This window comes from Elephas maximus, chromosome 4 (genome assembly GCF_024166365.1).
Source record: "Elephas maximus indicus isolate mEleMax1 chromosome 4, mEleMax1 primary haplotype, whole genome shotgun sequence".
Taxonomy (NCBI): Eukaryota; Metazoa; Chordata; class Mammalia; order Proboscidea; family Elephantidae; genus Elephas; species Elephas maximus.
This window is the reverse complement of record NC_064822.1, coordinates 4,683,354-4,708,555: the sequence shown is the minus strand read 5'-3', so window position 1 is coordinate 4,708,555 and position 25,202 is coordinate 4,683,354.

Below are 25,202 nucleotides of genomic sequence, written 5' to 3'. Positions count from 1 at the left end.
AGAGAACAGAACAGAAGAGAAAGAATCCAGCAGAATAGAATAGAGTAGAAAAGAGTCAGATAGTGCAGAACATAGGGGAATTGAGGCGAATGGAGACAAAACAAGATGAATCGCGTTGAATCGCTTCGAATCGGGTCAAATCGAATCCATTAGAATAGATTAGGGTAGGGAAGGGTAGGCGAGAATAGAGGAGAATAGTGCAGAATGGTGTGGAATGGATTAGAACGGAGCCGACTAGAGACGAATAGAGTAGAAAAGAGTCGAATAGAGCATAGTTGGGCCGAATAGGGCCAAAGAAGGCCTAATCAAGCAGAATCCAGCAGAATCGATGCCATTGGAGCTGAATGGAGCAAAATGGAACCCAATCGAACCGACTCGAAGCGAATTGATCTGATTCAAGCCTAATCGGGTCGAATGGCGTAAAAAGGCGATGACTCGAACTGAATCAAAGATTAGAGAAGGGGAGGGGAGCGGCTGGGAGGGTAGAACAGAATAGAATAGAACAGTACATAATAGAAGGAACAGAAGATAGCACAGTACGGTAGAGCAGAGAAGAATAAAGTAGAGAAGAGTAGAGTCGAATAGAGTGGAGTAGTGCAGAATAGAGCTGAATAGAGCCAATTCTAGCCGAATCGAGCCCAATGGAAACAAAACGTGATGAATCGCGTCGAATAGCGTCCAATCGAATGCATTAGAATAGATTAGAGTAGGGTAGGGTAGAACAGAATAGAGTAGAATCGAGTCGAATGGAGTTGCATAGAGAAAACTAGAGTAGAAAAGAGTCGAATCGAGCCGAATAAGGCTGAACCAAGTCGAATTGAGTTGAAACAAGCTGAATCGAAGCGATTCAAGCCAAATCGAGCTGAATCGAGCTGATGGTGCCGAATGAGCCGATTCAAGCATCATCGCGTCCAATCCCATTGAAATGCTTTGAATCGAATCCAATTGAATAGATTCGAAAAGGTTAGGGTAGGGTGGTTTTTGATAGGGTAGACTAGGGTAGACGAAAGCAGACTAGAGTAGAGTAGACAAGAGAAGTCTAGAGTAGTAGCCTAGACACGACAGCTGGACTAGTCAGACTAGTGGTATAGATCAGTAGGCTAGACAACTAGCCTTGAAGAGTACCCTTGCCCTGACAAGTCCCCTAAATTCTGAATCTGAACTACTCCCCTTGCCTTAAGTAGTATCCTGAACTAGTAGCCTTGTCTGAACTACTCCCCTTAACTAGTAGCCTTGCCTTAAGTAATAGTCTTAATGTCTACCCTTGCCTTACTAGTACCCTGAACTAGTAGCCCTGCCTTAACTAGTACCCTGGCCTTCACCAGTAGCCTTAACTAGTACCCTGGCCTTCACTCGTACCCTTGCCTCAACTAGTACCCTTCACTAGTACCCTCGCCTTAACTAGTAGTCTTAACTAGTACCTGGCCTTCTCAGTCCCCATAAGTCCTACCCTGGCCTTAACCAGCTGCCTTAACTGGTACCCTGGTCTTAACTAGTAGTATTCACTTGTACCCTTGAATCCACTGGTAGCCTAAACTAGTCGTCTTGCCTTAAGTAGTAGCCTTCACTTGTACCTTGCCTTAACTGGTATCCTTAACTAGTACCTGTGCCTTAACTAGTACTCTTAACTAGTACAGCGGCCATAACGAGTAGCCTGAACTAGTAGCCTTGTCTGAATTAGTCCCCTGAACTAGTAGCCTTGCTTTAAGTAACGTCTGCCCTTGCCTTACTAGTACCCTAAACTAGTAGCCAAGCCTTAACTACTGCCCCTAACTAGTAGCCTTGCCGTAACTAGTACCCTTGCCTTAACCAGTTGCCTTAAGTAGTACCCCGGCCTTAACTTGAAGTATCAACTTGTAAACTTGCATCAACTAGTAGCCTTAACTAGTACTTTTGCCTTAAGTAGTGGCCTGAACTAGTACTCGTGCCTTAGCTAGTACCCTTAACTAGTAGCCTTGCCTTCACTACTCCCCTGGCCTTCTCCAGTAGCCTTAACTAAGACCCTGGCCTTCACTGGTAGCCTTAAATAGTACCCTTAACTAGTACCCTCGCATTCACTAGTAGTCTGAACTAATACCCTGGCCATATCAGTACCCAGAACTACTACCCTTGCCGTAACCAGTTTCCTTAAGTAGTACCCTGGCCTTAACTAGTAGTATTCACTTGTATTTTTGCATCAACGAGTAGCCTTAACTAGTACTCTTGCCTTAAGTAGTGGCCTGAAGTAGTACTCGTGCCTTAGCTAGTACTCTTAACTAGTAGAGTGCCCCTAACTAGTATCCTGAACTAGTAGCCTTCTCTAAACTACTACCCTTAACTAGTTGCCTTGCCTTCACTAGTACCCTGGCCTTCTCCAGTAGCCTTAACTAAGACCCTGGCCTTCATTGGTAGCCTTAAATAGTACCCTTAACTAGTACCCTCGCATTCACTAGTAGTCTGAACTAGTACCCTGGCCGTATCAGTACCCAGAACTACTACCCTTGCCGTAACCAGTTGCCTTAACTAGTACCCTGGCCCTAACTAGTAGTATTCACTTGTAATCTTGCATCAACCAGTAGCCTTAACTAGTACTCTTGCCTTAAGCAGTGGCCTTTATTTGTACCTTGCCTTAACTAGCAGCCTTAACTAGCACCCGTGCCTTTACTAGTACTCTTACCTAGTACAGTGCCCCTAACTAGTATCCTGAACTGGTAGCCTTGTCCTAACTAGTACCCTTAACTAGGAGCCTTGCCTTAAGGAAGAGTCTTAATGGCTACCCTTGCCTCAACAAGTACCCTTAACTAGTACCCTTGCATTAACTAGTAGTCTTAACTAGTACCCTGGCCTTATCAGTACCCATAACTACTACCCTTGCCTTAACCAGTTGCCTTACCTAGCAACCTGGACTTAGCCAGTACTATTAACATGTACCCTTGCATCGACTAGTAGACAACACTAGTACTCTTGCCTGAAGTAGTGGCCTTAACTCGTTCCTTGCCTTCCTAGTAGCCTTAACTAGTACTCTGAACTAGTACAGTGGCCCTAACTAGTATTCTGAACTAGAAGCCTTGTGGTAACTAGTACCCTTAACGAGTCGCCTTGCCTTAAGGAACAGTCTTAAGGTCTACCCTTGCCTTACTAGTCCTCTTAACTAGTAGCCAAACCTTAGCTAGTACCCTGAAGGAGTAGCCTTGCACGGACTAGTAGCCCAGCCTTAACTAGTACCCTGGCCGTCACTAGTACCCTTGCCTCAACTAGTACCCTGGCATTAACTAGTAGTCTTAACTAGTACCCTGGCCTTCTCGCTACCCATAACTACTACCCTTGCCTTGACCAGTTGCCTTAACTAGTACCCTGGCCTTAATTAGTAGTATGAACTTGTACCCTTGCATCAACTAGTAGCCTAAACTAATACGCTTGCCTGAAGTCGTAGCCTTCACTTGTACCTTGCCTTCCTAGTAGCCTTAACTAGTACCCGTCCATGAACTAGTACTCTTAGCTAGTACAGTGGCCCTAACTAGTAGCCTGAACTAGTCCCCTTGCCTTAGGTAGTCCCTTTTCCAAACTAGTACCCTTCTTGAGTACCCCTATGGAGTAGGGTATGGTACAGTAGGGTGTCATAAGGTAGGGTAGCAGACGGTAGAACAGAGAAAACAGAATCCAATAGAATAGAAGAGGATAAGTCAGGATAGCTTAGTTTCGTGTAGGGTATGGTAGAGTAGCATCGGATGGAATAGAGAAAAGAGAAAACGAGAATCCAATACAACAGAATCGAAAAGAAGAGACTAGATGAGGAAAGACTAGGGCGGGATAGGGTTCTGTAGAATAGAAGAGCGTAGAATGGTGTGGAATGGAGTCAAACGCAGTCAAACCGAGATGAATAGACTAGAAAAGAGTTGAATAGAGCGGAATAGCACCGAATAGGGACATATAGGGCTGAGTCGAGCCCAATCAAGTCCAATCGACCAGATTCGAGCTGAATGGAGCCGAACGGAGCTGGAATGAGCCAAATAGAGACCAAGAAAATGAGCCAAGCTAGATCGAGCCAAATCGCACCTAATCGCATCCTATTGCATCGAATCTCGTCGAAGTCCATCCAGTCCCACCAAAACCCATCGAATCTCATGAAATCTCACCGAATCCCGTCCAATTGTGTCAAATCGGGTCGAATCGAATGCAATCGAATTCAGTAGAACAGCTTAGAGTAGTGCAGGTTAGGCTGGGATTCAATAGGGTAGGGCACAGAGGAATAGACTAGAGAAGCATAGAGTAGAAGAGAATACAAAGAGTAGAATGGAGTAGAGTGGAGTAGAGTAGACTAGTCAGAGTCGAGTAGTGCAGAATAGAGATGAATAGATCCAATTCGAGCTGAATCGAGTCGAATGGAGAGGAAATGAGACAAATCTCCATGAATCGAATAGATTAGAGTAGGGTGGGGGAGAAGAGAATAGAATAGTGTAGAATGGAGTCGAACAGAGTAGAATGGTGTGGAATGGAGTCGAATGGAGCCAAATAGAGACGAATAAAGTAGAAAAGAGTTGAATAGAGCTGAACAGGGCCGGATAAGTTTGGATCGAGCCTAATGATGCTGAATCGAGGAGAATCGAGCCAAATTGACCCGATTCAAGCCAAATCGAGCTAAATCAAGCCAATTCAAGCCTAATCCCATGGAATCGCCTTGAAAGGCATTGAATCGAATGGAATAGATTAGAGTAGAGGAGGGTAGAGTAGGAGGGGTTAGACTAGAACAGAACAGAACACAAGAGAAAGAATCGAATAGAATGAAGTAGAGACGAGTACAGTAGAATAGAGTCCAATAGAGTTGAATAGAGCCAAAGAGAGCTGAATGCAGCCGAATCCACCAAATTCGAGGTGAATCGAGAAGAATCATGTCGAATCGCGTTGAAAAGTGTCGAATCCAATCAACTAGTTTAGTGTAGGGCAGGTAAGATGAGGGGAGGGTAGAAAAGAATAGATTAGAATAGACCAGAGAGAATAGAGAAGAGTAGACTAGAGTCAAATCCTGCCGAAAAGAGCCGAATAGAGAGGAAAAGGGCCAAGTCCAACCGAATCGAGTTGAATTCGCACAAAAAGGAGCTGATTCGAGCCGATATGACCTGAATCAGGTCGAATCCCGTTCAAGTCTGTTGAATAGAATAGAACAGATTACCGCAGGCTAAGTTAGAGTAGGGTAGGATAGACCAAAATGCAGTAGAACAGAACAGGATAGAAGAGAACTGAAAGAATAGAATAGGGTCGAGTAGTGCAGAGTCTAGAAGAATAGAGTTGAATATTGCCGACTAGAGTGAAATAGAGCCCCAAAGACCCAACGTGATAGAAATCAAGATGAATGGCGCCGAATCCCGCAGAATCATGCTGGATCGCGTCGAATCCCGTTGAGTTGCATTGAATCCCATCCATTCAAGTCCAATCCAATCGAATCGATTAGAATAGACTAGAGAAGGGTAGAGTACAAGACAATTGAATAGAGAAGAATACAGTCGGATGGAGTAGAATGGTGTAGAATGGAGTTGAAAAGAGATAATAGAGTTGAGTAGACTCATAGAGCCATATAGAGATGAATAGAGCCTATTCAAGCTGAATAGAGCTGACCAGGGCGAAATGGAGCCGATTAGAACTGAATCGAACCGATTGGAGCCCAAGAGGGATGAATGGAGTGCAACGGAGCCGGTTGGAGCCGAATCGCATCGAAATGCGTGGAATCGAATCCAGTGGAATAGATTAGAGTAGGGTTGGTTAAAATAGAGTAGAAGAGAATTGAACACAGTAAAAGAGAATAAAAAGAATACAAGAGAATCGAGTCCAAAAGGTTAGAGCAGAGCAGAATAGTGTAGAGTAGAACAGAGTCGAATAGAGTCGAATCGAGCCAAATGGAGAAGAAACAAGGCAAATCGCGTTGAATCCCCTCGAACCAATTCCAGTCAATTAGGGTAGGGTAGAGTAAAATAGTGTTGAGTGGAGTAGAATGCTGTGCAACGCAATCGAATGGAGTCGAAAAGAGTAGAAAAGAGCCGAATAGAGCCGAATGGTGCTGAAGAGGGCCGAAGAGGGCCGAATCGAGCTGAATTGAGCCAAATCCAGCAAATCGAGCCTAATGGAGCCCAATTGAGCCTAATCCAGCTGAATCGACACTCTTCGAGCCAAATGGAGCCGAATGGACATGAATCGAACCAATTCGACCTGAATCGTGTCCAAATTCATGGAATCGAATTGAACAGATTAGAGTAGGGGAGGTTCGGGTATGGCAGGGTGGAATAGAGTAGAGTAGCATAGAATAAAACAGAAGAGACTAGAAGAGAACAGAACAATACAGAACGAATACAGAAAACAGTAGGCTAGAGTAGCGTAGAGGGAAACAGAGTAGAGTAGAATAGATTCGAACAGAGCTAAATAGAGCCAAACTGAGCCGAATCGTGTCCAAATGGGTTGAATCCAATCCAATCAAATGGATTAGAATAGAGTAGAGTTGGGTAGCATAGGGTAGGGTAGAATAGAGTAGAATAGAACAGAACAGAATAGGAAGAATAAAGAAAATAGAGAAGGGTAGACGAGAGTACCATAGAGTAGGCTAGTGTATAACAGGGTAGACTCGAATACAGCTGGATAGAGCCGAATGGAGTCAAAATGAGAGGAATCACGTCTAATCGATTCGAGTAAATTAGGGTGGTGTAGGATAGAGTAGAGCAGAATAGTGTAGAATGGTGTGGAATAAATAGAATGGAGTAGAATGGAGTCAAATAGAGACAAAAAGAGTAGAGAGGAGTCGAATAGAGCAGAATAGGGCCGAAAGAGGCCGAATTGAGCAGAATCGAAGCAACTCAAGCCAAAACGAGCCAAATGGAGCCGAATAGAGCCAAATGGAATCAAATCGAGCTGATTCTCAAGCTTAATCACGTTGAATCCCGTTCAATGCATCCAATCCAATCCAAACGTCTAGATTAGAGAAGGGGAGAGGAGGGTGGAATAGAATAGAAGAGATTAGAACAGAATAGAAGGAATAGAATAGAGTAGAAAAGAGTAGGGTCGAATAGACTCGAATAGAGTCGATTAGAGACGAATAGAGAAAACAGAGCTGAATGGAGCCGAATAGAGACGTAAAGGAGCCATATAGAGCCGATTCGCACCTAATCGAGCTGAATCAAGCAGAATCACGCCGACTGTCACTGAATAGCGTCGAATCACATCGAATCACGTCGAATCGCATCAAATCACATCGTTTTGTGTCGGACCGGGTCGAATCGCTTCGTATCGCATCGGATTGCATCGAATGTCGTCGAATCACGACGAATCACGTCCCATCACGTCCAATAACTTCGAATTGCGTCCAATCTCCTAGAATTCTGCTGAATCACGTCGAATCGTATGGAATCTCGTCTAATCTCTTTGAATCCCGTCAAATGCCTTCGGACCTTGTCGAATCCCGTCGAATCCTGTCCAATCGCGTCGAAGTGAATCGAATTGAATCAAATAGATTCAAGTAGGGTGGGTTTGGGTGGGGTGCCGTAGGGTTGGGTAGGGTAGGATAGAACAGAGTCCAACAGAATAGGAGAGAACAGAACAGAAGAGAAAGAATCCAGCAGAATAGAATAGAGTAGAAAAGAGTCAGATAGTGCAGAACATAGGGGAATTGAGGCGAATGGAGACAAAACAAGATGAATCGCGTTGAATCGCTTCGAATCGGGTCAAATCGAATCCATTAGAATAGATTAGGGTAGGGAAGGGTAGGCGAGAATAGAGGAGAATAGTGCAGAATGGTGTGGAATGGATTAGAACGGAGCCGACTAGAGACGAATAGAGTAGAAAAGAGTCGAATAGAGCATAGTTGGGCCGAATAGGGCCAAAGAAGGCCTAATCAAGCAGAATCCAGCAGAATCGATGCCATTGGAGCTGAATGGAGCAAAATGGAACCCAATCGAACCGACTCGAAGCGAATTGATCTGATTCAAGCCTAATCGGGTCGAATGGCGTAAAAAGGCGATGACTCGAACTGAATCAAAGATTAGAGAAGGGGAGGGGAGCGGCTGGGAGGGTAGAACAGAATAGAATAGAACAGTACATAATAGAAGGAACAGAAGATAGCACAGTACGGTAGAGCAGAGAAGAATAAAGTAGAGAAGAGTAGAGTCGAATAGAGTGGAGTAGTGCAGAATAGAGCTGAATAGAGCCAATTCTAGCCGAATCGAGCCCAATGGAAACAAAACGTGATGAATCGCGTCGAATAGCGTCCAATCGAATCCATTAGAATAGATTAGAGTAGGGTAGGGTAGAACAGAATAGAGTAGAATCGAGTCGAATGGAGTTGCATAGAGAAAACTAGAGTAGAAAAGAGTCGAATCGAGCCGAATAAGGCTGAACCAAGTCGAATTGAGTTGAAACAAGCTGAATCGAAGCGATTCAAGCCAAATCGAGCTGAATCGAGCTGATGGTGCCGAATGAGCCGATTCAAGCATCATCGCGTCCAATCCCATTGAAATGCTTTGAATCGAATCCAATTGAATAGATTCGAAAAGGTTAGGGTAGGGTGGTTTTTGATAGGGTAGACTAGGGTAGACGAAAGCAGACTAGAGTAGAGTAGACAAGAGAAGTCTAGAGTAGTAGCCTAGACACGACAGCTGGACTAGTCAGACTAGTGGTATAGATCAGTAGGCTAGACAACTAGCCTTGAAGAGTACCCTTGCCCTGACAAGTCCCCTAAATTCTGAATCTGAACTACTCCCCTTGCCTTAAGTAGTATCCTGAACTAGTAGCCTTGTCTGAACTACTCCCCTTAACTAGTAGCCTTGCCTTAAGTAATAGTCTTAATGTCTACCCTTGCCTTACTAGTACCCTGAACTAGTAGCCCTGCCTTAACTAGTACCCTGGCCTTCACCAGTAGCCTTAACTAGTACCCTGGCCTTCACTCGTACCCTTGCCTCAACTAGTACCCTTCACTAGTACCCTCGCCTTAACTAGTAGTCTTAACTAGTACCTGGCCTTCTCAGTCCCCATAAGTCCTACCCTGGCCTTAACCAGCTGCCTTAACTGGTACCCTGGTCTTAACTAGTAGTATTCACTTGTACCCTTGAATCCACTGGTAGCCTAAACTAGTCGTCTTGCCTTAAGTAGTAGCCTTCACTTGTACCTTGCCTTAACTGGTATCCTTAACTAGTACCTGTGCCTTAACTAGTACTCTTAACTAGTACAGCGGCCATAACGAGTAGCCTGAACTAGTAGCCTTGTCTGAATTAGTCCCCTGAACTAGTAGCCTTGCTTTAAGTAACGTCTGCCCTTGCCTTACTAGTACCCTAAACTAGTAGCCAAGCCTTAACTACTGCCCCTAACTAGTAGCCTTGCCGTAACTAGTACCCTTGCCTTAACCAGTTGCCTTAAGTAGTACCCCGGCCTTAACTTGAAGTATCAACTTGTAAACTTGCATCAACTAGTAGCCTTAACTAGTACTTTTGCCTTAAGTAGTGGCCTGAACTAGTACTCGTGCCTTAGCTAGTACCCTTAACTAGTAGCCTTGCCTTCACTACTCCCCTGGCCTTCTCCAGTAGCCTTAACTAAGACCCTGGCCTTCACTGGTAGCCTTAAATAGTACCCTTAACTAGTACCCTCGCATTCACTAGTAGTCTGAACTAATACCCTGGCCATATCAGTACCCAGAACTACTACCCTTGCCGTAACCAGTTTCCTTAAGTAGTACCCTGGCCTTAACTAGTAGTATTCACTTGTATTTTTGCATCAACGAGTAGCCTTAACTAGTACTCTTGCCTTAAGTAGTGGCCTGAAGTAGTACTCGTGCCTTAGCTAGTACTCTTAACTAGTAGAGTGCCCCTAACTAGTATCCTGAACTAGTAGCCTTCTCTAAACTACTACCCTTAACTAGTTGCCTTGCCTTCACTAGTACCCTGGCCTTCTCCAGTAGCCTTAACTAAGACCCTGGCCTTCATTGGTAGCCTTAAATAGTACCCTTAACTAGTACCCTCGCATTCACTAGTAGTCTGAACTAGTACCCTGGCCGTATCAGTACCCAGAACTACTACCCTTGCCGTAACCAGTTGCCTTAACTAGTACCCTGGCCCTAACTAGTAGTATTCACTTGTAATCTTGCATCAACCAGTAGCCTTAACTAGTACTCTTGCCTTAAGCAGTGGCCTTTATTTGTACCTTGCCTTAACTAGCAGCCTTAACTAGCACCCGTGCCTTTACTAGTACTCTTACCTAGTACAGTGCCCCTAACTAGTATCCTGAACTGGTAGCCTTGTCCTAACTAGTACCCTTAACTAGGAGCCTTGCCTTAAGGAAGAGTCTTAATGGCTACCCTTGCCTCAACAAGTACCCTTAACTAGTACCCTTGCATTAACTAGTAGTCTTAACTAGTACCCTGGCCTTATCAGTACCCATAACTACTACCCTTGCCTTAACCAGTTGCCTTACCTAGCAACCTGGACTTAGCCAGTACTATTAACATGTACCCTTGCATCGACTAGTAGACAACACTAGTACTCTTGCCTGAAGTAGTGGCCTTAACTCGTTCCTTGCCTTCCTAGTAGCCTTAACTAGTACTCTGAACTAGTACAGTGGCCCTAACTAGTATTCTGAACTAGAAGCCTTGTGGTAACTAGTACCCTTAACGAGTCGCCTTGCCTTAAGGAACAGTCTTAAGGTCTACCCTTGCCTTACTAGTCCTCTTAACTAGTAGCCAAACCTTAGCTAGTACCCTGAAGGAGTAGCCTTGCACGGACTAGTAGCCCAGCCTTAACTAGTACCCTGGCCGTCACTAGTACCCTTGCCTCAACTAGTACCCTGGCATTAACTAGTAGTCTTAACTAGTACCCTGGCCTTCTCGCTACCCATAACTACTACCCTTGCCTTGACCAGTTGCCTTAACTAGTACCCTGGCCTTAATTAGTAGTATGAACTTGTACCCTTGCATCAACTAGTAGCCTAAACTAATACGCTTGCCTGAAGTCGTAGCCTTCACTTGTACCTTGCCTTCCTAGTAGCCTTAACTAGTACCCGTCCATGAACTAGTACTCTTAGCTAGTACAGTGGCCCTAACTAGTAGCCTGAACTAGTCCCCTTGCCTTAGGTAGTCCCTTTTCCAAACTAGTACCCTTCTTGAGTACCCCTATGGAGTAGGGTATGGTACAGTAGGGTGTCATAAGGTAGGGTAGCAGACGGTAGAACAGAGAAAACAGAATCCAATAGAATAGAAGAGGATAAGTCAGGATAGCTTAGTTTCGTGTAGGGTATGGTAGAGTAGCATAGGATGGAATAGAGAAAAGAGAAAACGAGAATCCAATACAACAGAATCGAAAAGAAGAGACTAGATGAGGAAAGACTAGGGCGGGATAGGGTTCTGTAGAATAGAAGAGCGTAGAATGGTGTGGAATGGAGTCAAACGCAGTCAAACCGAGATGAATAGACTAGAAAAGAGTTGAATAGAGCGGAATAGCACCGAATAGGGACATATAGGGCTGAGTCGAGCCCAATCAAGTCCAATCGACCAGATTCGAGCTGAATGGAGCCGAACGGAGCTGGAATGAGCCAAATAGAGACCAAGAAAATGAGCCAAGCTAGATCGAGCCAAATCGCACCTAATCGCATCCTATTGCATCGAATCTCGTCGAAGTCCATCCAGTCCCACCAAAACCCATCGAATCTCATGAAATCTCACCGAATCCCGTCCAATTGTGTCAAATCGGGTCGAATCGAATGCAATCGAATTCAGTAGAACAGCTTAGAGTAGTGCAGGTTAGGCTGGGATTCAATAGGGTAGGGCACAGAGGAATAGACTAGAGAAGCATAGAGTAGAAGAGAATACAAAGAGTAGAATGGAGTAGAGTGGAGTAGAGTAGACTAGTCAGAGTCGAGTAGTGCAGAATAGAGATGAATAGATCCAATTCGAGCTGAATCGAGTCGAATGGAGAGGAAATGAGACAAATCTCCATGAATCGAATAGATTAGAGTAGGGTGGGGGAGAAGAGAATAGAATAGTGTAGAATGGAGTCGAACAGAGTAGAATGGTGTGGAATGGAGTCGAATGGAGCCAAATAGAGACGAATAAAGTAGAAAAGAGTTGAATAGAGCTGAACAGGGCCGGATAAGTTTGGATCGAGCCTAATGATGCTGAATCGAGGAGAATCGAGCCAAATTGACCCGATTCAAGCCAAATCGAGCTAAATCAAGCCAATTCAAGCCTAATCCCATGGAATCGCCTTGAAAGGCATTGAATCGAATGGAATAGATTAGAGTAGAGGAGGGTAGAGTAGGAGGGGTTAGACTAGAACAGAACAGAACACAAGAGAAAGAATCGAATAGAATGAAGTAGAGACGAGTACAGTAGAATAGAGTCCAATAGAGTTGAATAGAGCCAAAGAGAGCTGAATGCAGCCGAATCCACCAAATTCGAGGTGAATCGAGAAGAATCATGTCGAATCGCGTTGAAAAGTGTCGAATCCAATCAACTAGTTTAGTGTAGGGCAGGTAAGATGAGGGGAGGGTAGAAAAGAATAGATTAGAATAGACCAGAGAGAATAGAGAAGAGTAGACTAGAGTCAAATCCTGCCGAAAAGAGCCGAATAGAGAGGAAAAGGGCCAAGTCCAACCGAATCGAGTTGAATTCGCACAAAAAGGAGCTGATTCGAGCCGATATGACCTGAATCAGGTCGAATCCCGTTCAAGTCTGTTGAATAGAATAGAACAGATTACCGCAGGCTAAGTTAGAGTAGGGTAGGATAGACCAAAATGCAGTAGAACAGAACAGGATAGAAGAGAACTGAAAGAATAGAATAGGGTCGAGTAGTGCAGAGTCTAGAAGAATAGAGTTGAATATTGCCGACTAGAGTGAAATAGAGCCCCAAAGACCCAACGTGATAGAAATCAAGATGAATGGCGCCGAATCCCGCAGAATCATGCTGGATCGCGTCGAATCCCGTTGAGTTGCATTGAATCCCATCCATTCAAGTCCAATCCAATCGAATCGATTAGAATAGACTAGAGAAGGGTAGAGTACAAGACAATTGAATAGAGAAGAATACAGTCGGATGGAGTAGAATGGTGTAGAATGGAGTTGAAAAGAGATAATAGAGTTGAGTAGACTCATAGAGCCATATAGAGTTGAATAGAGCCTATTCAAGCTGAATAGAGCTGACCAGGGCGAAATGGAGCCGATTAGAACTGAATCGAACCGATTGGAGCCCAAGAGGGATGAATGGAGTGCAACGGAGCCGGTTGGAGCCGAATCGCATCGAAATGCGTGGAATCGAATCCAGTGGAATAGATTAGAGTAGGGTTGGTTAAAATAGAGTAGAAGAGAATTGAACACAGTAAAAGAGAATAAAAAGAATACAAGAGAATCGAGTCCAAAAGGTTAGAGCAGAGCAGAATAGTGTAGAGTAGAACAGAGTCGAATAGAGTCGAATCGAGCCAAATGGAGAAGAAACAAGGCAAATCGCGTTGAATCCCCTCGAACCAATTCCAGTCAATTAGGGTAGGGTAGAGTAAAATAGTGTTGAGTGGAGTAGAATGCTGTGCAACGCAATCGAATGGAGTCGAAAAGAGTAGAAAAGAGCCGAATAGAGCCGAATGGTGCTGAAGAGGGCCGAAGAGGGCCGAATCGAGCTGAATTGAGCCAAATCCAGCAAATCGAGCCTAATGGAGCCCAATTGAGCCTAATCCAGCTGAATCGACACTCTTCGAGCCAAATGGAGCCGAATGGACATGAATCGAACCAATTCGACCTGAATCGTGTCCAAATTCATGGAATCGAATTGAACAGATTAGAGTAGGGGAGGTTCGGGTATGGCAGGGTGGAATAGAGTAGAGTAGCATAGAATAAAACAGAAGAGACTAGAAGAGAACAGAACAATACAGAACGAATACAGAAAACAGTAGGCTAGAGTAGCGTAGAGGGAAACAGAGTAGAGTAGAATAGATTCGAACAGAGCTAAATAGAGCCAAACTGAGCCGAATCGTGTCCAAATGGGTTGAATCCAATCCAATCAAATGGATTAGAATAGAGTAGAGTTGGGTAGCATAGGGTAGGGTAGAATAGAGTAGAATAGAACAGAACAGAATAGGAAGAATAAAGAAAATAGAGAAGGGTAGACGAGAGTACCATAGAGTAGGCTAGTGTATAACAGGGTAGACTCGAATACAGCTGGATAGAGCCGAATGGAGTCAAAATGAGAGGAATCACGTCTAATCGATTCGAGTAAATTAGGGTGGTGTAGGATAGAGTAGAGCAGAATAGTGTAGAATGGTGTGGAATAAATAGAATGGAGTAGAATGGAGTCAAATAGAGACAAAAAGAGTAGAGAGGAGTCGAATAGAGCAGAATAGGGCCGAAAGAGGCCGAATTGAGCAGAATCGAAGCAACTCAAGCCAAAACGAGCCAAATGGAGCCGAATAGAGCCAAATGGAATCAAATCGAGCTGATTCTCAAGCTTAATCACGTTGAATCCCGTTCAATGCATCCAATCCAATCCAAACGTCTAGATTAGAGAAGGGGAGAGGAGGGTGGAATAGAATAGAAGAGATTAGAACAGAATAGAAGGAATAGAATAGAGTAGAAAAGAGTAGGGTCGAATAGACTCGAATAGAGTCGATTAGAGACGAATAGAGAAAACAGAGCTGAATGGAGCCGAATAGAGACGTAAAGGAGCCATATAGAGCCGATTCGCACCTAATCGAGCTGAATCAAGCAGAATCACGCCGACTGTCACTGAATAGCGTCGAATCACATCGAATCACGTCGAATCGCATCAAATCACATCGTTTTGTGTCGGACCGGGTCGAATCGCTTCGTATCGCATCGGATTGCATCGAATGTCGTCGAATCACGACGAATCACGTCCCATCACGTCCAATAACTTCGAATTGCGTCCAATCTCCTAGAATTCTGCTGAATCACGTCGAATCGTATGGAATCTCGTCTAATCTCTTTGAATCCCGTCAAATGCCTTCGGACCTTGTCGAATCCCGTCGAATCCTGTCCAATCGCGTCGAAGTGAATCGAATTGAATCAAATAGATTCAAGTAGGGTGGGTTTGGGTGGGGTGCCGTAGGGTTGGGTAGGGTAGGATAGAACAGAGTCCAACAGAATAGGAGAGAACAGAACAGAAGAGAAAGAATCCAGCAGAATAGAATAGAGTAGAAAAGAGTCAGATAGTGCAGAACATAGGGGAATTGAGGCGAATGGAGACAAAACAAGATGAATCGCGTTGAATCGCTTCGAATCGGGTCAAATCGAATCCATTAGAATAGATTAGGGTAGGGAAGGGTAGGCGAGAATAGAGGAGAATAGTGCAGAATGGTGTGGAATGGATTAGAACGGAGCCGACTAGAGACGAATAGAGTAGAAAAGAGTCGAATAGAGCATAGTTGGGCCGAATAGGGCCAAAGAAGGCCTAATCAAGCAGAATCCAGCAGAATCGATGCCATTGGAGCTGAATGGAGCAAAATGGAACCCAATCGAACCGACTCGAAGCGAATTGATCTGATTCAAGCCTAATCGGGTCGAATGGCGTAAAAAGGCGATGACTCGAACTGAATCAAAGATTAGAGAAGGGGAGGGGAGCGGCTGGGAGGGTAGAACAGAATAGAATAGAACAGTACATAATAGAAGGAACAGAAGATAGCACAGTACGGTAGAGCAGAGAAGAATAAAGTAGAGAAGAGTAGAGTCGAATAGAGTGGAGTAGTGCAGAATAGAGCTGAATAGAGCCAATTCTAGCCGAATCGAGCCCAATGGAAACAAAACGTGATGAATCGCGTCGAATAGCGTCCAATCGAATCCATTAGAATAGATTAGAGTAGGGTAGGGTAGAACAGAATAGAGTAGAATCGAGTCGAATGGAGTTGCATAGAGAAAACTAGAGTAGAAAAGAGTCGAATCGAGCCGAATAAGGCTGAACCAAGTCGAATTGAGTTGAAACAAGCTGAATCGAAGCGATTCAAGCCAAATCGAGCTGAATCGAGCTGATGGTGCCGAATGAGCCGATTCAAGCATCATCGCGTCCAATCCCATTGAAATGCTTTGAATCGAATCCAATTGAATAGATTCGAAAAGGTTAGGGTAGGGTGGTTTTTGATAGGGTAGACTAGGGTAGACGAAAGCAGACTAGAGTAGAGTAGACAAGAGAAGTCTAGAGTAGTAGCCTAGACACGACAGCTGGACTAGTCAGACTAGTGGTATAGATCAGTAGGCTAGACAACTAGCCTTGAAGAGTACCCTTGCCCTGACAAGTCCCCTAAATTCTGAATCTGAACTACTCCCCTTGCCTTAAGTAGTATCCTGAACTAGTAGCCTTGTCTGAACTACTCCCCTTAACTAGTAGCCTTGCCTTAAGTAATAGTCTTAATGTCTACCCTTGCCTTACTAGTACCCTGAACTAGTAGCCCTGCCTTAACTAGTACCCTGGCCTTCACCAGTAGCCTTAACTAGTACCCTGGCCTTCACTCGTACCCTTGCCTCAACTAGTACCCTTCACTAGTACCCTCGCCTTAACTAGTAGTCTTAACTAGTACCTGGCCTTCTCAGTCCCCATAAGTCCTACCCTGGCCTTAACCAGCTGCCTTAACTGGTACCCTGGTCTTAACTAGTAGTATTCACTTGTACCCTTGAATCCACTGGTAGCCTAAACTAGTCGTCTTGCCTTAAGTAGTAGCCTTCACTTGTACCTTGCCTTAACTGGTATCCTTAACTAGTACCTGTGCCTTAACTAGTACTCTTAACTAGTACAGCGGCCATAACGAGTAGCCTGAACTAGTAGCCTTGTCTGAATTAGTCCCCTGAACTAGTAGCCTTGCTTTAAGTAACGTCTGCCCTTGCCTTACTAGTACCCTAAACTAGTAGCCAAGCCTTAACTACTGCCCCTAACTAGTAGCCTTGCCGTAACTAGTACCCTTGCCTTAACCAGTTGCCTTAAGTAGTACCCCGGCCTTAACTTGAAGTATCAACTTGTAAACTTGCATCAACTAGTAGCCTTAACTAGTACTTTTGCCTTAAGTAGTGGCCTGAACTAGTACTCGTGCCTTAGCTAGTACCCTTAACTAGTAGCCTTGCCTTCACTACTCCCCTGGCCTTCTCCAGTAGCCTTAACTAAGACCCTGGCCTTCACTGGTAGCCTTAAATAGTACCCTTAACTAGTACCCTCGCATTCACTAGTAGTCTGAACTAATACCCTGGCCATATCAGTACCCAGAACTACTACCCTTGCCGTAACCAGTTTCCTTAAGTAGTACCCTGGCCTTAACTAGTAGTATTCACTTGTATTTTTGCATCAATGAGTAGCCTTAACTAGTACTCTTGCCTTAAGTAGTGGCCTGAAGTAGTACTCGTGCCTTAGCTAGTACTCTTAACTAGTAGAGTGCCCCTAACTAGTATCCTGAACTAGTAGCCTTCTCTAAACTACTACCCTTAACTAGTTGCCTTGCCTTCACTAGTACCCTGGCCTCCAGTAGCCTTAACTAAGACCCTGGCCTTCATTGGTAGCCTTAAATAGTACCCTTAACTAGTACCCTCGCATTCACTAGTAGTCTGAACTAGTACCCTGGCCGTATCAGTACCCAGAACTACTACCCTTGCCGTAACCAGTTGCCTTAACTAGTACCCTGGCCCTAACTAGTAGTATTCACTTGTAATCTTGCATCAACCAGTAGCCTTAACTAGTACTCTTGCCTTAAGCAGTGGCCTTTATTTGTACCTTGCCTTAACTAGCAGCCTTAACTAGCACCCGTGCCTTTACTAGTACTCTTACCTAGTACAGTACCCCTAACTAGTATCCTGAACTGGTAGCCTTGTCCTAACTAGTACCCTTAACTAGGAGCCTTGCCTTAAGGAAGAGTCTTAATGGCTACCCTTGCCTCAACAAGTACCCTTAACTAGTACCCTTGCATTAACTAGTAGTCTTAACTAGTACCCTGGCCTTATCAGTACCCATAACTACTACCCTTGCCTTAACCAGTTGCCTTACCTAGCAACCTGGACTTAGCCAGTACTATTAACATGTACCCTTGCATCGACTAGTAGACAACACTAGTACTCTTGCCTGAAGTAGTGGCCTTAACTCGTTCCTTGCCTTCCTAGTAGCCTTAACTAGTACTCTGAACTAGTACAGTGGCCCTAACTAGTATTCTGAACTAGAAGCCTTGTGGTAACTAGTACCCTTAACGAGTCGCCTTGCCTTAAGGAACAGTCTTAAGGTCTACCCTTGCCTTACTAGTCCTCTTAACTAGTAGCCAAACCTTAGCTAGTACCCTGAAGGAGTAGCCTTGCACGGACTAGTAGCCCAGCCTTAACTAGTACCCTGGCCGTCACTAGTACCCTTGCCTCAACTAGTACCCTGGCATTAACTAGTAGTCTTAACTAGTACCCTGGCCTTCTCGCTACCCATAACTACTACCCTTGCCTTGACCAGTTGCCTTAACTAGTACCCTGGCCTTAATTAGTAGTATGAACTTGTACCCTTGCATCAACTAGTAGCCTAAACTAATACGCTTGCCTGAAGTCGTAGCCTTCACTTGTACCTTGCCTTCCTAGTAGCCTTAACTAGTACCCGTCCATGAACTAGTACTCTTAGCTAGTACAGTGGCCCTAACTAGTAGCCTGAACTAGTCCCCTTGCCTTAGGTAGTCCCTTTTCCAAACTAGTACCCTTCTTGAGTACCCCTATGGAGTAGGGTATGGTACAGTAGGGTGTCATAAGGTAGGGTAGCAGACGGTAGAACAGAGAAAACAGAATCCAATAGAATAGAAGAGGATAAGTCAGGATAGCTTAGTTTCGTGTAGGGTATGGTAGAGTAGCATCGGATGGAATAGAGAAAAGAGAAAACGAGAATCCAATACAACAGAATCGAAAAGAAGAGACTAGATGAGGAAAGACTAGGGCGGGATAGGGTTCTGTAGAATAGAAGAGCGTAGAATGGTGTGGAATGGAGTCAAACGCAGTCAAACCGAGATGAATAGACTAGAAAAGAGTTGAATAGAGCGGAATAGCACCGAATAGGGACATATAGGGCTGAGTCGAGCCCAATCAAGTCCAATCGACCAGATTCGAGCTGAATGGAGCCGAACGGAGCTGGAATGAGCCAAATAGAGACCAAGAAAATGAGCCAAGCTAGATCGAGCCAAATCGCACCTAATCGCATCCTATTGCATCGAATCTCGTCGAAGTCCATCCAGTCCCACCAAAACCCATCGAATCTCATGAAATCTCACCGAATCCCGTCCAATTGTGTCAAATCGGGTCGAATCGAATGCAATCGAATTCAGTAGAACAGCTTAGAGTAGTGCAGGTTAGGCTGGGATTCAATAGGGTAGGGCACAGAGGAATAGACTAGAGAAGCATAGAGTAGAAGAGAATACAAAGAGTAGAATGGAGTAGAGTGGAGTAGAGTAGACTAGTCAGAGTCGAGTAGTGCAGAATAGAGATGAATAGATCCAATTCGAGCTGAATCGAGTCGAATGGAGAGGAAATGAGACAAATCTCCATGAATCGAATAGATTAGAGTAGGGTGGGGGAGAAGAGAATAGAATAGTGTAGAATGGAGTCGAACAGAGTAGAATGGTGTGGAATGGAGTCGAATGGAGCCAAATAGAGACGAATAAAGTAGAAAAGAGTTGAATAGAGCTGAACAGGGCCGGATAAGTTTGGATCGAGCCTAATGATGCTGAATCGAGGAGAATCGAGCCAAATTGACCCGATTCAAGCCAAATCGAGCTAAATCAAGCCAATTCAAGCCTAATCCCATGGAATCGCCTTGAAAGGCATTGAATCGAATGGAATAGATTAGAGTAGAGGAGGGTAGAGTAGGAGGGGTTAGACTAGAACAGAACAGAACACAAGAGAAAGAATCGAATAGAATGAAGTAGAGACGAGTACAGTAGAATAGAGTCCAATAGAGTTGAATAGAGCCAAAGAGAGCTGAATGCAGCCGAATCCACCAAATTCGAGGTGAATCGAGAAGAATCATGTCGAATCGCGTTGAAAAGTGTCGAATCCAATCAACTAGTTTAGTGTAGGGCAGGTAAGATGAGGGGAGGGTAGAAAAGAATAGATTAGAATAGACCAGAGAGAATAGAGAAGAGTAGACTAGAGTCAAATCCTGCCGAAAAGAGCCGAATAGAGAGGAAAAGGGCCAAGTCCAACCGAATCGAGTTGAATTCGCACAAAAAGGAGCTGATTCGAGCCGATATGACCTGAATCAGGTCGAATCCCGTTCAAGTCTGTTGAATAGAATAGAACAGATTACCGCAGGCTAAGTTAGAGTAGGGTAGGATAGACCAAAATGCAGTAGAACAGAACAGGATAGAAGAGAACTGAAAGAATAGAATAGGGTCGAGTAGTGCAGAGTCTAGAAGAATAGAGTTGAATATTGCCGACTAGAGTGAAATAGAGCCCCAAAGACCCAACGTGATAGAAATCAAGATGAATGGCGCCGAATCCCGCAGAATCATGCTGGATCGCGTCGAATCCCGTTGAGTTGCATTGAATCCCATCCATTCAAGTCCAATCCAATCGAATCGATTAGAATAGACTAGAGAAGGGTAGAGTACAAGACAATTGAATAGAGAAGAATACAGTCGGATGGAGTAGAATGGTGTAGAATGGAGTTGAAAAGAGATAATAGAGTTGAGTAGACTCATAGAGCCATATAGAGTTGAATAGAGCCTATTCAAGCTGAATAGAGCTGACCAGGGCGAAATGGAGCCGATTAGAACTGAATCGAACCGATTGGAGCCCAAGAGGGATGAATGGAGTGCAACGGAGCCGGTTGGAGCCGAATCGCATCGAAATGCGTGGAATCGAATCCAGTGGAATAGATTAGAGTAGGGTTGGTTAAAATAGAGTAGAAGAGAATTGAACACAGTAAAAGAGAATAAAAAGAATACAAGAGAATCGAGTCCAAAAGGTTAGAGCAGAGCAGAATAGTGTAGAGTAGAACAGAGTCGAATAGAGTCGAATCGAGCCAAATGGAGAAGAAACAAGGCAAATCGCGTTGAATCCCCTCGAACCAATTCCAGTCAATTAGGGTAGGGTAGAGTAAAATAGTGTTGAGTGGAGTAGAATGCTGTGCAACGCAATCGAATGGAGTCGAAAAGAGTAGAAAAGAGCCGAATAGAGCCGAATGGTGCTGAAGAGGGCCGAAGAGGGCCGAATCGAGCTGAATTGAGCCAAATCCAGCAAATCGAGCCTAATGGAGCCCAATTGAGCCTAATCCAGCTGAATCGACACTCTTCGAGCCAAATGGAGCCGAATGGACATGAATCGAACCAATTCGACCTGAATCGTGTCCAAATTCATGGAATCGAATTGAACAGATTAGAGTAGGGGAGGTTCGGGTATGGCAGGGTGGAATAGAGTAGAGTAGCATAGAATAAAACAGAAGAGACTAGAAGAGAACAGAACAATACAGAACGAATACAGAAAACAGTAGGCTAGAGTAGCGTAGAGGGAAACAGAGTAGAGTAGAATAGATTCGAACAGAGCTAAATAGAGCCAAACTGAGCCGAATCGTGTCCAAATGGGTTGAATCCAATCCAATCAAATGGATTAGAATAGAGTAGAGTTGGGTAGCATAGGGTAGGGTAGAATAGAGTAGAATAGAACAGAACAGAATAGGAAGAATAAAGAAAATAGAGAAGGGTAGACGAGAGTACCATAGAGTAGGCTAGTGTATAACAGGGTAGACTCGAATACAGCTGGATAGAGCCGAATGGAGTCAAAATGAGAGGAATCACGTCTAATCGATTCGAGTAAATTAGGGTGGTGTAGGATAGAGTAGAGCAGAATAGTGTAGAATGGTGTGGAATAAATAGAATGGAGTAGAATGGAGTCAAATAGAGACAAAAAGAGTAGAGAGGAGTCGAATAGAGCAGAATAGGGCCGAAAGAGGCCGAATTGAGCAGAATCGAAGCAACTCAAGCCAAAACGAGCCAAATGGAGCCGAATAGAGCCAAATGGAATCAAATCGAGCTGATTCTCAAGCTTAATCACGTCGAATCCCGTTCAATGCATCCAATCCAATCCAAACGTCTAGATTAGAGAAGGGGAGAGGAGGGTGGAATAGAATAGAGTAGACTAGAATAGAAGAGATTAGAACAGAATAGAAGGAATAGAATAGAGTAGAAAAGAGTAGGGTCGAATAGACTCGAATAGAGTCGATTAGAGACGAATAGAGAAAACAGAGCTGAATGGAGCCGAATAGAGACGTAAAGGAGCCATATAGAGCCGATTCGCACCTAATCGAGCTGAATCAAGCAGAATCACGCCGACTGTCACTGAATAGCGTCGAATCACATCGAATCACGTCGAATCGCATCAAATCACATCGTTTTGTGTCGGACCGGGTCGAATCGCTTCGTATCGCATCGGATTGCATCGAATGTCGTCGAATCACGACGAATCACGTCCCATCACGTCCAATAACTTCGAATTGCGTCCAATCTCCTAGAATTCTGCTGAATCACGTCGAATCGTATGGAATCTCGTCTAATCTCTTTGAATCCCGTCAAATGCCTTCGGACCTTGTCGAATCCCGTCGAATCCTGTCCAATCGCGTCGAAGTGAATCGAATTGAATCAAATAGATTCAAGTAGGGTGGGTTTGGGTGGGGTGCCGTAGGGTTGGGTAGGGTAGGATAGAACAGAGTCCAACAGAATAGGAGAGAACAGAACAGAAGAGAAAGAATCCAGCAGAATAGAATAGAGTAGAAAAGAGTCAGATAGTGCAGAACATAGGGGAATTGAGGCGAATGGAGACAAAACAAGATGAATCGCGTTGAATCGCTTCGAATCGGGTCAAATCGAATCCATTAGAATAGATTAGGGTAGGGAAGGGTAGGCGAGAATAGAGGAGAATAGTGCAGAATGGTGTGGAATGGATTAGAACGGAGCCGACTAGAGACGAATAGAGTAGAAAAGAGTCGAATAGAGCATAGTTGGGCCGAATAGGGCCAAAGAAGGCCTAATCAAGCAGAATCCAGCAGAATCGATGCCATTGGAGCTGAATGGAGCAAAATGGAACCCAATCGAACCGACTCGAAGCGAATTGATCTGATTCAAGCCTAATCGGGTCGAATGGCGTAAAAAGGCGATGACTCGAACTGAATCAAAGATTAGAGAAGGGGAGGGGAGCGGCTGGGAGGGTAGAACAGAATAGAATAGAACAGTACATAATAGAAGGAACAGAAGATAGCACAGTACGGTAGAGCAGAGAAGAATAAAGTAGAGAAGAGTAGAGTCAAATAGAGTGGAGTAGTGCAGAATAGAGCTGAATAGAGCCAATTCTAGCCGAATCGAGCCCAATGGAAACAAAACGTGATGAATCGCGTCGAATAGCGTCCAATCGAATCCATTAGAATAGATTAGAGTAGGGTAGGGTAGAACAGAATAGAGTAGAATCGAGTCGAATGGAGTTGCATAGAGAAAACTAGAGTAGAAAAGAGTCGAATCGAGCCGAATAAGGCTGAACCAAGTCGAATTGAGTTGAAACAAGCTGAATCGAAGCGATTCAAGCCAAATCGAGCTGAATCGAGCTGATGGTGCCGAATGAGCCGATTCAAGCATCATCGCGTCCAATCCCATTGAAATGCTTTGAATCGAATCCAATTGAATAGATTCGAAAAGGTTAGGGTAGGGTGGTTTTTGATAGGGTAGACTAGGGTAGACGAAAGCAGACTAGAGTAGAGTAGACAAGAGAAGTCTAGAGTAGTAGCCTAGACACGACAGCTGGACTAGTCAGACTAGTGGTATAGATCAGTAGGCTAGACAACTAGCCTTGAAGAGTACCCTTGCCCTGACAAGTCCCCTAAATTCTGAATCTGAACTACTCCCCTTGCCTTAAGTAGTATCCTGAACTAGTAGCCTTGTCTGAACTACTCCCCTTAACTAGTAGCCTTGCCTTAAGTAATAGTCTTAATGTCTACCCTTGCCTTACTAGTACCCTGAACTAGTAGCCCTGCCTTAACTAGTACCCTGGCCTTCACCAGTAGCCTTAACTAGTACCCTGGCCTTCACTCGTACCCTTGCCTCAACTAGTACCCTTCACTAGTACCCTCGCCTTAACTAGTAGTCTTAACTAGTACCTGGCCTTCTCAGTCCCCATAAGTCCTACCCTGGCCTTAACCAGCTGCCTTAACTGGTACCCTGGTCTTAACTAGTAGTATTCACTTGTACCCTTGAATCCACTGGTAGCCTAAACTAGTCGTCTTGCCTTAAGTAGTAGCCTTCACTTGTACCTTGCCTTAACTGGTATCCTTAACTAGTACCTGTGCCTTAACTAGTACTCTTAACTAGTACAGCGGCCATAACGAGTAGCCTGAACTAGTAGCCTTGTCTGAATTAGTCCCCTGACCTAGTAGACTTGCTTTAAGTAACGTCTGCCCTTGCCTTACTAGTACCCTAAACTAGTAGCCAAGCCTTAACTACTGCCCCTAACTAGTAGCCTTGCCGTAACTAGTACCCTTGCCTTAACCAGTTGCCTTAAGTAGTACCCCGGCCTTAACTTGAAGTATCAACTTGTAAACTTGCATCAACTAGTAGCCTTAACTAGTACTTTTGCCTTAAGTAGTGGCCTGAACTAGTACTCGTGCCTTAGCTAGTACCCTTAACTAGTAGCCTTGCCTTCACTACTCCCCTGGCCTTCTCCAGTAGCCTTAACTAAGACCCTGGCCTTCACTGGTAGCCTTAAATAGTACCCTTAACTAGTACCCTCGCATTCACTAGTAGTCTGAACTAATACCCTGGCCATATCAGTACCCAGAACTACTACCCTTGCCGTAACCAGTTTCCTTAAGTAGTACCCTGGCCTTAACTAGTAGTATTCACTTGTATTTTTGCATCAACGAGTAGCCTTAACTAGTACTCTTGCCTTAAGTAGTGGCCTGAAGTAGTACTCGTGCCTTAGCTAGTACTCTTAACTAGTAGAGTGCCCCTAACTAGTATCCTGAACTAGTAGCCTTCTCTAAACTACTACCCTTAACTAGTTGCCTTGCCTTCACTAGTACCCTGGCCTTCTCCAGTAGCCTTAACTAAGACCCTGGCCTTCACTGGTAGCCTTAAATAGTACCCTTAACTAGTACCCTCGCATTCACTAGTAGTCTGAACTAGTACCCTGGCCGTATCAGTACCCAGAACTACTACCCTTGCCGTAACCAGTTGCCTTAACTAGTACCCTGGCCCTAACTAGTAGTATTCACTTGTAATCTTGCATC